At 42.6% G+C, this 15,683-nt stretch overlaps 1 protein-coding gene across 5 annotated transcripts in view; it reads left to right on the forward strand.

The window, feature by feature from the left end:
- LOC112234346 (transcription factor HIVEP3) overlaps positions 1-15,683 on the forward strand; it is a 93,021-nt gene that overhangs the window by 55,346 nt on the left and 21,992 nt on the right. The window contains exon 1 of one of the 5 annotated variants that reach the window (XM_024402412.2): positions 3,666-3,761. The exons of 3 other annotated variants lie outside the window; for them this stretch is intronic. The gene's annotated coding sequence lies outside the window, so the exon portion shown is untranslated. Of the gene's footprint in view, positions 1-3,665; positions 3,762-9,323; positions 9,460-15,683 lie in introns of those variants that run through there. One more of the 5 variants, XM_024402418.2, reaches the window with a different exon arrangement.

Raw genomic sequence — 15,683 nt, forward strand, 5'->3', positions numbered from 1 at the left:
CTTGGACACTGTGCTATCTAACCTCCAAACGAGCTTCAATGCCATACAACACTCCTTCCGTGGCCTCCAACTGCTCTTAAACGCTAGTAAAACCAAATGCATGCTTTTCAACCCTTCGCTGCCTGCACCCGCACGCCCGACTAGCATCACCACCCTGGATGGTTCCGACCTAGAATATGTGGACATTTATAAGTACCTAGGTGTCTGGCTAGACTGTAAACTCTCCTTGCAGACTCATATCAAACATCTCCAATCTAAAATCAAATCTAGAGTCGGCTTTCTATTCCGCAACAAAGCCTCCTTCACTCACGCCGCCAAACTTACCCTAGTAAAACTGACCTGCCTACCAATCCTCGACTTTGGTGATGTCATCTACAAAATAGCTTCCAACACTCTACTCAGCAAACTGGATGCAGTTTATCACAGTGCCATCCGTTTTGTTACTAAAGCACCTTATACCACCCACCACTGCGACCTGTATGCTCTAGTCGGCTGGCCCTCGCTACATATTCGTCGCCAGACCCACTGGCTCTAGGTCATCAACAAGTCCATGCTAGGTAAAGCTCCGCCTTATCTCAGTTCACTGGTCATGATGGCAACACCCACCCGTAGCACGCGCTCCAGCAGGTGTATCTCACTGATCATCCCTAAAGCCAACACCTCATTTAGCCGCCTTTCGTTCCAGTTCTCTGCTGCCTGTGACTGGAACGATTTGCCAAAAATCGCTGAAGTTGGAGACTTTTATCTCCCTCACCAACTTCAAACATCTGCTATCCGAGCAGCTAACCGATCGCTGCAGCTGTACATAGTCTATCGGTAAATAGCCCACCCAAGTTTACCTACCTCTTCCCCATACTGTTTATATTTATTTACTTTTCTGCTCTTTTGCACACCAATATCTCTACCTGTACATGACCATCTGATCATTTATCACTCCAGTGTTTAATCTGCAAAATTGTAATTATTCGCCTACCTCCTCATGCCTTTTGCACACAATGTATATAGACTCTTTTTTTTTCTACTGTGTTATTGACTTGTTAATTGTTTACTCCATGTGTAACTCTGTGTTGTCTGTTCACACTGCTTTGCTTTATCTTGGCCAGGTCGCAGTTGCAAATGAGAACTTGTTCTCAACTAGCCTACCTGGTTAAATAAAGGTGAAATAAAAAAGAGGGACAAAGATGGGTGAAGAAAAGGTGGATAATGGAAAACTAGCAAGGGGACAAAGGATATAGAGAGAGAAGAAAAGTTGTTTTTTCCAAGGATGAGAGACTGTAGAAACACCCGTAGTGACCTGCACTGTCTTTCACTGTATCTCATGCCTGCCGCCAAATAAGGAGAATGGCAATGGTCCCACTGGGTAATAATTAGCCGACAGCGCTCCCTCCCTTGTCTGTATGTGTGTCGGTTGGGCTCGCGGCTCGCTTTGTGCGACTGTTTATGTTCGAGTGTGACTCACACTTCCTGTGCCCTGCCAGTAAGGCAATCCTCAATGGATCAGCAGGGCCTCCTCTCATTCTCAATTCCACACGGAAATACTTTGCGGGGGCTTCAATGGATGAGGTGGCTCTGTAATTCATTTACTAGTGCACAGGCACCGCAGTGGATTTCTTTGGAAGGTACATTTTTTATATGTAAAGGAGAGAGCACAGTCTTATATGACTGATGTTTTGTTAGCAGGAAAAGACTGCCGTTAGACACAGTCATTGTACGTTCCAGTGTTTCTTGAGTGAAATCTTCTGGGAATTCATCATGCCTTCATCACTTCATCGCTTACTTAGTCAATAATGGTTGGCGATGATGACGGGTTGCTAGGTTTTTCCCCAGGATCTGTCTCCCTTCGGTGTCCTGCTTGTGCTCTGCTCCGGGGGAAAGACCTTTTTGAGACCTGTTTGTAATGGAGTCCACAGCCGACTGAGCCATTGTGCCACTGTTTATTAAATTTGAAAAGAGGAGTAAATGTGAGGAGAGGTCTCAGACCTGGTTTGAATGAGTGTGTGTGTTTTCATTCATAGTCCTGGCACGATATTTATTTTCCTCATAAAGTCTGACCACAAACGTTAATATTAGGGATGCAGGGTATATCGGTAAGCATATCGGAATCTGCCAATATTAGCTAACAATCTAGTTTAACGCCGATGTGCAAAACCGATGTCAAAGCTGACATGCATACCTATATTACGTTGGTAGATGACGTAATGACTCCACGAAAAATACAGCGCTACACGTGCAATACAGCATTCCTAACCTAGCCCACAATGTCTGCTGTGTGGATCTATTTTGAAGTTTCAAAGGAAGATAACTAAAAGGCCATATGCAATGTTTGTGCTGCTATTATTTCTCGAGGAGGGGAGAAGGTGAAATCATTCAATACCACAAACCTAATTACTCATTTGAAAGTTCATCACCCCCAGATGTTCAGCGACTACAAAAGCAGAAAAAAAGTGCACACTTCTAACAACTAAACAAGTTCAAGTCGAGCAGTCATTTGAAAGAGTAAGAACATTTCAGTGAGACAACTCAAAGGCGAAATCCAGTAACGCCAAGATAATGGAATTCATTGACCTTGACAATCAACTGCTCTCTGTGGATGATGTTGGCTTTCGCCGACTGATTGAGCACCTCGAGCCCTGCTACACACTACCAAGTAGGTGCTATTTTTCAGATGTTGCCTTACCAGAGTTACACTGTATTATTGAAACACACATCCATGAGCTACTTGCTATGGGCGTCACTGCTATTAGCTTCACAACTGACATTTGGACCAGCTGTGTCAGCCCCATGAGCATGCTGGGTCTGACAGCACAGTGGGTCAACTAGGATTTCGTACTGAGGAAAGCCTTATTGCATGCTCAAGAATGTGCTGGTTCTCATACCGCTGCGGCCATTTCAATGGCATTTGAGAACATGTTTGAAACTTGGAAACATCAACACACAGTTCCATTCAAACTGACTCGATAGTAAGCTCATCAACTGCGTCTGCAGCAGATGTGATACCCTCTGTCATGGCATTGAAACGCCTGCTCCACAAAACTGCCGACAGACTGTGGGGTTAAAACTTGTAAAAGTACTCTACTAGAGGCTGTGAACAAGCGATTCGGTGGCATACTCTCTGAGCCTCTTTACTGTGTCGCCACCATGCTCGATGCTAGGTATAAGGACCGCTACTTCGATACAGACAAGAAAGAGGGTTGAATGGAAACGGACATAGTGACATTGTGCACCGAGGAAGAGAGGCCACGGACAGACAGACCGCTGAAACTTCACTGCTTGCCATGTATGATGAAATCCTGGTTTGAGAATGAAACGACTGGGCAAATGAACAACGAAACAGCACAGCAAGTAAGTGAAAGAAATTAGGTTTTGATTATGTTTTACTGGTAATGGGGACATACGTAAATGCCAACAAAAAATATTGGATATCGGTATCGGCCAAAAATGTCATATCGGTGCATCCCTAGTTAATGTGCTTCGATGTTACAACGATGATGATCTTGATAATGTTTGTAATGATGATGGTTATTCTAAGGTTGCAACTTTGTAGGTCCCTCCTAACTCTCTATTAGTTATTTAAGTGTTTGCATCCCTATTCCCTCTACCTATTCCCTCTACTTCTCTCCATCACTCTCTTTTCACCTCACCCCCTCCCTCTCTAAGAAACACACCCACTCAAGCACACATATTCGCTCACTCTCTCCCCGAATGTCTCTCAGTGACTCTGAAGCTCCTCTGAGGGGTGAAACCAGACTACTCTTTCCCAGGTAAACTGCTCTCCATCCTCGCTCCCTCATTCTCTCTCTCTCTCCTTCCTCAATCTCTCTGTCCTCTTTCACTATCTCACTCTTCTCTCTCACTCTCCTCTCACTCGCTCTCCTCTCTCACAACTCCCTCTCTCTGAGGCTAAATGGTCACTGTAATGGAATTAGTCTGTTAGATTGGGATTGATAGTCCTCATAACTGTCTGTTGTGTGATCCGCTGCTGTACCATAGGTAGTGTTTCTATTTGTGTGCTTTCTCTGAATGGGTTGCCTGATTGTCTTCTTTATCCAAGTTTGCTTGAGTGTGTTATGTACTGGATGTGAGTGTAGCAGCTACCTGAGTTCTCATTCTTCCTCATGTTTGAGTGCAGCTAAATGGGAGTGAGTTTATTAAAGGGCATCTCTGAAAAACAAGTCCTCAATACTCTCCATTTGTTTTTGGAGGGTTAATGGTGGATAGAGGGAGGATGACTAATCAGTGTGTGTGTGTGTGTGTGTGTGTGTGTGCTCACGTGTATGGGAGTGTGTGATGAGTCGTCTACATATGCATGATTCACAGTTATACAGGCATACTCCCTCCACTTCCTGGTGTAGGTGGGCTCTTTGCCTTTCTTAATACGTTCAAAGGGCAGTAAAATAAGTATTGACAGCTTCTACAGGCTAATCAGCCTGGTCCCACTGGATTGGGTTGAATCCCTAGACTTTGTGAAAATATGAGAGCAGCACTTCGGTTAGAGCTTTGGTCAGTTCCTCTTCTTATAATGTTACCTGAATACATGATCAATGACCTTCATCCTAGCCCCTCAAATCCTCCTGGGCTTTTCTTGTGGTTTAGATTAGGGGTGTGAACGTGTAAACTAAATTAGGATTTTTAACATGAAGAGAAATCCCTAACCGAAATAAGTGTTTTTTTTTTGTTTTTGTTTTTTGTTCCTCACCAAATTAAGTCACATTCTTTTGCAGTTATCACAAAACTCCTCGCGCTGGCTCGCCTGCTCTTTCTCTTCGCTAATGATGAGTGTGTGTATCCAGTTTTTGGTCTGTTGCGTGTTGAATATCCTAACCTATTCATTGATTCTAAGCCCGCTTTACTGGAGTTGCGAGACATTGCATGCCACAGCATTCCATTGCGATATACAGTTGAAGTCGGAAGTTTACATACACCTTAGCCAAATACATTTAAACTCAATTTTTCACAATTCCTGACATTTAATCAGAGTAAAAGGTCCGTCTTAGGTCATTTAGGATCACCACATTATTTTAAGAATGTGAAATGTCAGAATAATAGTAGAGAGAATTATTTATTTCAGCTTTCATTTCTTTCATCACATTCCCAGTGGGTCAGAAGTTTACATACACTTAATTAGGATTTGGTAGCATTGCCTTTAAATTGCTTGACTTGGGTCAAACGTTTCGGTAGCCTTCCATAAGCTTCCCACAATAAGTTGGGGGAAATTTGACCCATTCCTCCTGACAGAACTGGTGTAACTGAGGCAGGTTTGTAGGCCTTGCTCGCACATGTTTTTTCAGTTCTGCCCACAAATTGTCTATAGGATAGAGGTCAGGGCTTTGTGATGGCCACTCCAATACCTTGTCTTTGTTGTCCTTAAGCCATTTTGCCACAACTTTGGAAGTATGCTTGGGATCATTGTCCATTTGGAAGACCCATTTGCGACTAAGCTTTTACTTCCTGACTGATGTCTTGAGATGTTGCTTCATTATATCCACATAATTTTCCTGCCTCATAATGCCATCTATTTTGTGAAGTGCACCAGTCCCTCCTGCAGCAAAGCACCCCCACAACATGATGCTGCCATCCCTGTTCTTCACGGTTGGTATGGAGATCTTCGGCTTTCAAGCCTCCCTCTTTTTCCTCCAAACATAACGATGTTCATTATGGCCAAACAGTTCTATTTTTGTTTCATTAGACCAGAGGACATTTCCAAAAAGTATGATCTTTGTCCCCATGTACAGTTGCAAACCGTAGTCTGGCTTTTTTATGGAGGTTTTGGAGCGGTGGCTTCTTCCTTGCTGGGCGGCCTTTCAGGTTATGTCGATATAGGACTTGTTTTACTGTGGATATAGATACTTTTGTACCTGTTTCCTCCAGCATCTTCACAAGGTTCTTTGCTGTTGTTCTGGGATTGATTTGCACATTTCTCACCAAAGTATGTTCATCTCTAGGAGACAGAACGCATCTCCTTCCTGAGTGGAATGACGGCTGTGTGGTCCCATGGTGTTTATACTTGCGTACTATTGTTTGTACAGATGAACTTGGTACCTTCAGATGTTTGTAAATTGCTCCCTAGGTTGAACCAGATTGTTGGAGGTCTACAAAAAATGTTTGGTGGTCTTGGCTAATTTCTTTTGATTTTCTGATGATGTCAAGCAAAGAGGCACTGAGTTTGAAGGTAGGAATTGAAATAAATCCACAGGTACACCTCCAATTGACTCAAATGATGTCAATTAGTCAATCTTCTAAATCCATGACCTCATTTTCTTGAATTTTCCAATCTGTTTAAAGGCACAGTCAACTTAGTGTATGTAAACTTCTGACCCACTGGAATTGTGATACAGTGAATTATAAGTTAAATAATCTTTCTGTAAACAATTGTTGGAAAAGTTACTTGTGTCATGCACGGAGTAAATGTCCTTACCGACTTGCCAAAATTATAGTTTGTTAACAAGAAATGTGTGGAGTGGTTGAAAAATGAGTTTTAATGACTCTAAAAGTGTTTGTAAACTTCTGACTTCAACTGTACAGCTTTTGATTGCCGATCGATAGGCTTAGTGCACAGTTCTGACCCTGTCTGCCTGGTGGTCGACCTGCCTATACTGTGCCCCTCCCCCTTGCAATTAAAGATGTGAGTGTTTGTGTTCTCAGAAGTACGGCGACTAATCAGTCTCCTCTGTTCCAAAAATACTTAGGAATCGATTTCTAGCGTAATCGAATCTTGACCGTCAGAAATGGGAGTCAACATGCAAGGAGTTGAGGAATCAACTATTTTGGAGTCTACTCTCCACCACTTCGTCATCAGCAGCAAAGTCCTGTATGGCAATACTTTGAGAAGTTAAATGACAACGAAATGCAAACTTTACGAAGTGAAAGTGAAGTACAGTAATGGTAGTACAGGTGCAATGCATAACCATCTGAGACACAAACCGTTGCTGGTAGCAGCTCAGCTGCATTGTGAATTCACGTGGTTATTATAGTTCAAACATTGCGATTTTTTTTCCATTTGTCACATCCCTAGTTTAGATGTACATTTCGATAATGCCTTTGTGCTGCTTGTGTTTGATTTGAAGGGTAGAATTGACCTAGTCCAATCGGCTTGTGTTTAATGAAAGTGAACATGGTGATCGCTGTGAACTGCCTGTCTTATCAAAGCCCTCTGAAATCCTGCTCTGCCTGCTCACGGCCTCAGAGGCACAGCAGAGCAGACCTCAAAGAGACTGCTTTGTATGCAGTTTAAGAAAATTCCCTCTGTGGGTGTGTACATCTCCTACTACTAGACACAGTGGGAGTAACCCTAGGTGGGTCTGGGGCACGTTGGTTATACATGCCATCTGATTTTTAGAGCTTCTGTTCTCTGGGTTTATTTAATTGTAAGTTCTTGTAAAAAGAGCTTTATTGTGTTTTCGCCCCTTGGTTACAAAAACACCCTCAGGTTCAGGTTTGGGCATTTGATCTGGTAAAAGTGCTTACACTTTCTCTGAGAAAGAAAACCAAGAACATGGTTTGAGCTAATGTCACTTCTTAACAAGTTGCCCCTGAGACACTGATCTAACACCAGTGTTGCATTGTCATGACCTGATGGTTACGATGACAATTTGGTGAAGGTAAGCTAGATCTGCAGGCTGCTTTCTACCTTCAGCGACCCTCAAGCCCAGGGGTCAGGGGTTAGGGGCTGTTCTGCATGGATGCAGAAGTCAGGCTGTTCCACCACTTCCTCCTGCCAGCGTGCATTTGTACCCAGAGAGGATGCTGGGTGATAAATGTAGCCCTCCAGCTCTCTCTCCATCTGCCGTAGCTCAGAGTAGACCCATCTCCAAGGAAACCAACAGCACCAGGCTGCAGCAAGGAAAGGAGAGGCGGAAAGAATGACAGACAATTTTTTTTGTTGATTTTTTTAACTCACTTAAGAGGGTTCGCTTCTCCAGGCACAAGCTCATTTAATGTTTAGCCCATATTTTTATCCATAATTACCAGGCGTGGAAAGACCTGCCAAAATGAGCACAAACACATAACCCGGACTGCTCTGTATTCTTGGTGTCTATTCATATTAATATGAAAAACAGTTCTGATGTTGTACTAGTGCAGCTTTTTGTATATTCATATTGAGTGACTGAATGGTGATTGTGATGATGCCCCATGTTATGTGACCTCAACTTATCAAAGTTACAGTAGATCAAGATTTGTTGCTGTGTCTCAATCTTCAGATGTCAAGGTTAACATAGCAGGACTTGCAGCAGACCCGATTGCTCAAAGAACTCTTACAATGTAATCGCAATGTTGCGAGCTGTCATTGGCATGATCAGGTTTCCTCTGTCTTTTACAAACATCCCACCAATGTCAGAATAATCTTGCTGCCTAAAAGAAGGGTTAGAACATTAGATTGGAGCCTGAGTGAACATTTTGCTTAAATAGTCAGCGCTGTTCCTCTCATGTCGTCCACACATTACAACCACTTACTATCAACGTGTTAAAACAATTTTAACAACATTTCCTAGCAGTTTTATCAACAACATTCCTTTCACCTGGAAATGTCTAGGAAAATAAATCTAGTCAGGTGTCAGTCTTCTATCTTTTGTGTTGATGAAAGTCCTGGAAATTCAGGGGTAACCCCTCAGGTCTTTGTGAGGACATTTTAAGGCATGACACATATCCAGAGTGAAGGGATATTTAACTTGTCCTGCATTTAAATACTGTATGTCTCTGCAGACTCACTGCAAGTGTTCCATGGAACAATAAGAGAGGGAGTCTCAGAAAGCTTCTTCCTGGGTCTCCTTTCCCCTGGGTACCTTCACCACTGTTTGTGTTTCTGCTGACGATGCACCGCACTCACACTGCCCCTCCTCCACCCACACCCCCTCTCCTCTCTTCCTAGTTTGCACTAGGCAGGAGCTAGGCAATCCCTTTCACACCATGATATGCACGCCTCACATGCATGCACACACACACACACAGACATAAAAACACACTCACACCACACCCCAGGTCTACTTGGTACTGTGTCCAACTGATGACAGCAAAGGAATGTACTGTACAGACAAAGGTTAAAGATAGACACTAATAGACAGCAGAGAGGTGTGTCCCATTACAGGTTCCCATACTGAAGGACCTGATTCTGCAGAGTACAGGATTAGCTGTTTCATTTCCTGATACTAATATTAGCTCTGGAGTTTTGCTTGTGACAACTCCTATCAAAGGAATGTGTCACTATAAGAAAAGCAAACAGAGCTGCATCGTCGGCTTCACTAACAGTACAGTCATACCCCATAGACTATAAATAGATCTTTGTGAATGAGTGAATCAGCAACCTTTCCCCATCTGCATTCATCCACAGTATACTTCTAATTACCACCCTGAGGTTCCAGCATTGAAGTGTTTGGACTGTCAGCCTTCAACTGCTGTAAATTTTTAGTCTCACTTCCTTCATATGGTTCCTTCTACCTGGTTATCGTAAAGCATTAATGTAAGGTAAGGGGGTCAGTGGGAAGGAAAAGCCTTTGTGAAACAACAGGAGGAAACGTTGAGAGCAACTAGAGCCACTGGGGAATGGCAGGATCTCTATACCTGATCTGACAGTCAGAATGGATTTGAGACCGACAGGTTACTGAGGAGGGTGTTCTGGGCAGTGTAACGTGTGAGCGAGTTGGTGCGTGCATGTGTTTCAAGAAAATAACATGACAGTCTCTGCTATATCTCCCCTACCCAAGGTGATTGTTCTGTGTGTAGCACAACCATTAGGAATTAGCCTTTTATTTATAAACAGTGTAGTTTCCTATCCCTTATTCAATCTCAAATAATTGTGAAAGGAATACAATGACAATGTAGCCAAATGAAATTAATGTTATTAATACATTTAATTAACTCAGTCTGTATAGGATTAGTTGTTTGATTCATCTCTTGTTGAACAGCAGTAACCAACTGGAGTTCCAAGCACTAACCAACCATATATTTGAGCCAGTTGAGATGAGTTTCCAGGTGATTCATTGCCTCTCCAATGGTGTGCCTGCCTGACCAGTAGCCATTGGCAGTATGGTTGTTGAGCTTATGCACCATTAGAATGCCTCATCACCAGACTCATCTTTTGAAAGTTGAAAGTAAAAGTTGCCATTCTCAGTCGGACTCAAGTTGTACGCTGACATTTTTTAAGTTAAATGCTGTCAACCAAAGGATTTAAAAGCTTGCTATCTCTGTAGGTGAGAGTATGCTAAGGTAGAGGGGAATCTGTGTTTAGAATTATTTAGAATTATAGAATGTTATTGCTGGTATCTATGGCAATCCAAACTTCCTTCTCTTGTGATGTACACTACAGTTCAAAAGTGTGGGGTCAATTAGAAATTTCACAAGTCCTCAACTGGCAGCTTCATTAAATAGTACCCGCAAAACAGCAATCTCAACGTCAACCGTGAAAAGGCAACTCTGGGATTCTGGCCTTCTAGGCAGAGTTGCAAAGAAAAAGCCATATCTCAGACTGGCCAATAAAAAGATTAAGATGGGCAAAAGAATACAGAAGCCAGCATCCCGGAGTCGCCTCTTCACTGTTGGCGTTGAGACTGGTGTTTTGCGGGTACTATTTAATGAAGCTGCCAGTTGAGGACTTGTGAGGCGTCTGTTTCTCAAACTAGACACTCTAATGTACTGGTCCTCTTGCTCAGTTGTGCACCGGGGCCTCCCACTACTCTTTCTATTCTGGTTAGAGCCAGTTTGCACTGTTCTGTGAAGGGAGTAGTACACAGCGTTGTATGAGATCTTCAGTTTCTTGGCAATTTCTCGCATGGAATAGCCTTAATTTCTCAGAACAAGAATAGACTAGACTGATGATTTTCAAAAAGTTCTTTCTGGCCATTTTGAGCCTGTAATCGAACCCACAAATGCTTATGCTCCAGATACTCAGCTAGTCTAAAGAAGGTCAGTTTTATTGCTTCTTTAATCAGATAACAGTTTTCATAATTGCAAAAGGGGTTTCTAATGACCAATTAGCCTTTTAAAATTCTAAACTTGGATTAGCTAACACAACATGCCATTGGAACACAGGAGTAATGGTTGCTGATAATGGGCCTCTCTGTATGTCTGTGTAGATATTCCATAAAAAAACAGCCGTTTCCAGCTACAATAGTCATTTACAACATTAACAATGTCTACACTGTATTTCTGATCAATTTGATGTTATTTTAATGGACAAAAAATTAGCTTTTCTTTCAAAAACAAGGACATTTCTAAGTGACCCCAAACTTTTGAACTGTAGTGTATGTGAAGTCATTATGTTGCTTTGTGACATACATTCTGTTTACTTTTAGATGTTTTAGTATATTCCAATTTTTACCATGGCAACTTAACCTGTTGTGCCCCTATCTGCCTCTCTTTCCCCATCAGAGAACTCTATCTGGGCTGCCTAGTCTCCCTTGGCCCCCTCCTGCTAGTGGGAAAGGACCCATGCTCTCTCTCACTCTCCAAATTTGTCCAGGACTTTGGGAGTCGACTCCGTCTCCTGCTATCGTCGTTGTAGTCTAATCTCTCTCTCGAAGCCGACTCCAATTTGACCAAACTGACAAAAATTTGCAAAAATTGTCCGTGTGTGTGCTTGCACGCTAATGAACTGAGTGATTGATTAGCAATGCATATGTAGCTGTCTGACAATATACTGACCAAAATATTGAAAGCTAATCGGTAGCCTACGTCAGCCTTTTTTGTATAACTCCATAATTGTTGGAGTCAACTCCAACGCTTGTGGTCAAGGAGTAGACTCTCCACGACTATTCATTAGTAGATAACGAGTGTGTACACATGCTTTTTTGTGTGTGTGTGTGTGTGTGTGTGTGTGTGTGTGTGTGTGTGTGTGTGTGTGTGTGTGTGTGTGTACGTACATACTGTATGCATGCTTGTTTAAATGTGTGTGCTTGTGTGAGAGATTATGATGTGCTTGCTCACTCTGGCAGGCTTTCCCCTTAACTTCCTGGCAAAGCCCTAATGCGTGTTTCCCTGCTCTGAGCTAGAGTCTAGACTGCACTGCCATGCATAATTCAGACGGTTCTCTCCCCCACCCTAAAACCGCCTAATCACTCTGGTTAAAGACTGCATAAGTACTATGCCAGAGATTATTAAGCCTTACACTGTGATGGCCAACTTGTGCTCAGGTCAAACAACACAAGTAGGACGGGGGAAGACACTTTCCTTTTTTCTCTCTCTCTCTCTCGATTTTTTTCCTCCCCTCTATCTTCGTTCTTCCTCTCACCGGTATATTTCTATATACAGTATGTATCGCCCTCCTACGCACTCTGACTTCATAGTGCCTTATTTTTTCTCCCCATTCATCTTCCCACTCTTTACCTGTCTTTTCCTGTCTCTCCCACTCATGCCTTTTTTATTTCTCAGTCTCACACTCCTGTAGTATTCTCACCCTCACTTTTCTTTCTTGGGAATTGTGTGTGAGGAGACCACTTTGGTACATGACCTAGCTACAGTATAAAACCAATCCCTTTTCTAACTATTCTAGCTAATTCCCAAGGCAAACACCACAATGAAGCTGGACAGCTCAGAACATTTTCTCGTCTGCCTCTCTTACTGTGAGGCGTTTGAGTTCATTTTAATGTCTGTTATTCTTAATAATTGCTACTGCTAATATTACTCTGCTGCAAACAAAGTTAACCCTTGTGTAGTCTTAACATCCTATATACTCCCCTTGTCCTAAGGGTAAAAAATTACCCGCCTTCACTAAACCACTAAAATAAAGCAGCTTAATTGAATTTTAAAGCCCAAATCTATTTTGAATGAAGAAACAACCTGTCATTCATCACAAACATTGAATATCTGTGTTTTCCCTTCTTCACAATGTAGAAAGACTGCATTTAATCAGTGGACACCACTCGTTTTTATTACAACACACCTATCATAATTGTTTCCTTTACTAAAGTAAAGGTTTATTATCATTGTTATTATTATTATTGCTAAAGGTACTGCATAGGTGTAAACATACATTTTCTCGCAAGAGATAGCACTTGTATAGCCTAAGAAAGTAGCAGAAATGTGCAGAAAGTAGTTTTGATTGCATTTTATTGAAGGGAAACAATGACAGTATTTAACTTTTTTGGCAACATAGCGATATATTCTTATACTGTACAATGAGGAATTCAACTACAAAATACTAGTCTTCTCCCATTTTTAAACCATTGCCCCCACCCACAAGGTGTATAAACAACAACAATAAATAAGAAAAAAATAAGATAATAGATACAAAACAAAAACGTGAAGAACATAAATCAATCAACTCTAATTAGCACATGTAGGACAGTATGCAAGTGTGTGTGCATGGACTTTGCAGATGTATTTCTCACATGTGCAGCACATAGTATTTGTTTTACAGTCATTCTTTGGGGGGCAGAATTTGCATCTCCTCCTCTTGCCTGCCCCAACTGCAGCCTCAGGTGGATCAGGACAAGATTCACCCCCCTGAACAGCTTTCACAAGCGCTGCAGAGGCTGCTGTGCGGGGGAGGCGCTCCCTTATTTGAATGTGTGGGGTTACAAATGCCTTTCCCAGCTGCTCCAGGAACACCCTCCTCTTGTTCCGCTTATCAAGCATCCAGGTAGGGTTGATCTTGTTCCGTATCACGAAGGCATTGTATGAGGACGCATCAATGATGTTATGGAAGATGACCAGGGGCCAGCAGGCAGTCATCCTCCTGCAGCGGTAAGTTCCAATCACCTTGACCAGGTTGTCCATGCCTCCTTTGTTGTGGTTGTAGTCCAGAATGATGGCTGGCAAACTTTGATGAGAAGTCCTCTCTGCCCCTTGTTGATGAGAAGACTTCCCTCCCCCTCTGCATCCCAGAGACTACATGTAGCCTTGCCTCAGGACCTATACACACCCGCTAAGATTAGCAGCCCTATGAAGGTATGCAGGTCAATCTCATCCACCCTTTTCCAGTTCTCTATATTTACGGAAACCCTCCAAATTTGTCATATCCAGGATGATTTTCTTGATGGCTGGTGTGATGAACATGTATAATGTTGAGGCGATGTCCTGGGCATGGGAAACTGCATGCCTTGTGGGCCCTGGGGTCATCCTTATGACATTTTGTGCTGCCATTCTGCCTTGGTTATCATATGGTGACAAGGACCATGTTATTTTGCTGTTCTTTGACAAAAATGTCTCTCTTTCAGCTTGGGGGATTTCTTCTTCATCTGAAGATGATGCATTGTGCTCTGGGTTGTATTCTTCCCCATCTTCTTCTTCATATACCTCCTCCTTCTAAATAATTGATCTCTTGTTCCTCCTGGGCATCTGAAAAAATCAGATCTATGACTTGTTGTGCACTCATGGCTTCAGCAAAGACAGAACTGGGGGGACTGTCATCTGCAGCACCTTTATAGCCTCTGACTGCATTTCCCATTAGTAAACAATGCTTTCAATAAATGTATTTTGTCTGAAATTGTTTTTGTTTTGTCTGTGAACTTGAGTCATGTGTGGGGTTGTGGAGGGTAGATGCTGTTTTATAACTGCTGGTTCAATAACCACCCTAAGAAAATGTTTGTACCCTGGTGGTGTACAGCTTTCATTTTTTTTTATTATTATAAAAAAATGTTTTACCTTTATTTAACTAGGCAAGTCAGTTAAGAACAAATTCTTATTCTTATTGACGGCCTAGGAACAGGGGGTTAACTGCCTGTTCAGGGGCAGAACGACAGATTTGTACCTTGTCAGCTCGGGGATATGAACTTGCAACCTTTCGGTTACTAGTCCAACGCTCTAACCACTAGGCTACCCTGCCGGAAAAGTCATACAATTTCAAGTTGAAAAAAATACAATTTAGGGGGTTTTCTCTGCTATTAAACCGTGTCGGGTCATGTTTGACCCTTGAGACAACACAAGGGTTAACTTCTGTTCGGAGAAACAGACTAAATGTATGATCATCAGATGTAGGGGAACATGGAAATGGAGCCGAGAATCTGTCAATTCAAGTGTTATTCTCTGTTTTATTTTCCACTGTTAAAGCCAGACTGTGCTGTGTTTTTCAGGAACATATGGAGAACGAGTGAAACCCGGGCTCATTAAAAAACCTGTCACCGCTGCCCCAGCTGGAGTCAGTCAGACTAGTCTTCTGCTAGGCCTGTTTAGCCAGCCGCTGGGACACTGAATGACTCCACACAGCCTCTCAGAGAGTAATCTCTCTCTCTCTCTCTCTCGCTCGCACACTCACTCACCCTGTCAACTTATCAGTCTCTACCTGCCACTGCTTTTGCCTTACCTAGGGAAGGTGGGAGGGAGACACAGTGTTAAATGCACTAGCTTATATTCTCTCCCTGAAAAGTGGTATTCTGAAGTATGATTTACTGAGACGTGTGTGGTGATGGCTCTGTTCTGATGATGGATGTCAGTGGATGGGCCTCAGCTCGGACTGTCAGCAATTGGCTACGACAGCTCAGTGACATTTTTTGATTGGCTCTGGCTGCTCCCAGAATGTGTTTTAATTGGCTGCAGTACAATAATTCTGTGTGTGGAGTTGAGACCTAGGTTTCTCCTAAAGTGGGAAATATAACATCAGATATGTCTTGATAACAGAGGGGAGGTACACTTCCCCATCTTCCTACATTATTTTTTTCTATCTTCAACTACTTCATCTGGCATCTCATCCCTGCCATGCTGCACCCTAGTGGCTGTACATGACAGTGCAACACAGGGGGAGAAGCTGAAGGCCT

Source organism: Oncorhynchus tshawytscha, linkage group LG03 (genome assembly GCF_018296145.1).
Source record: "Oncorhynchus tshawytscha isolate Ot180627B linkage group LG03, Otsh_v2.0, whole genome shotgun sequence".
Lineage (NCBI taxonomy): Eukaryota > Metazoa > Chordata > Actinopteri > Salmoniformes > Salmonidae > Oncorhynchus > Oncorhynchus tshawytscha.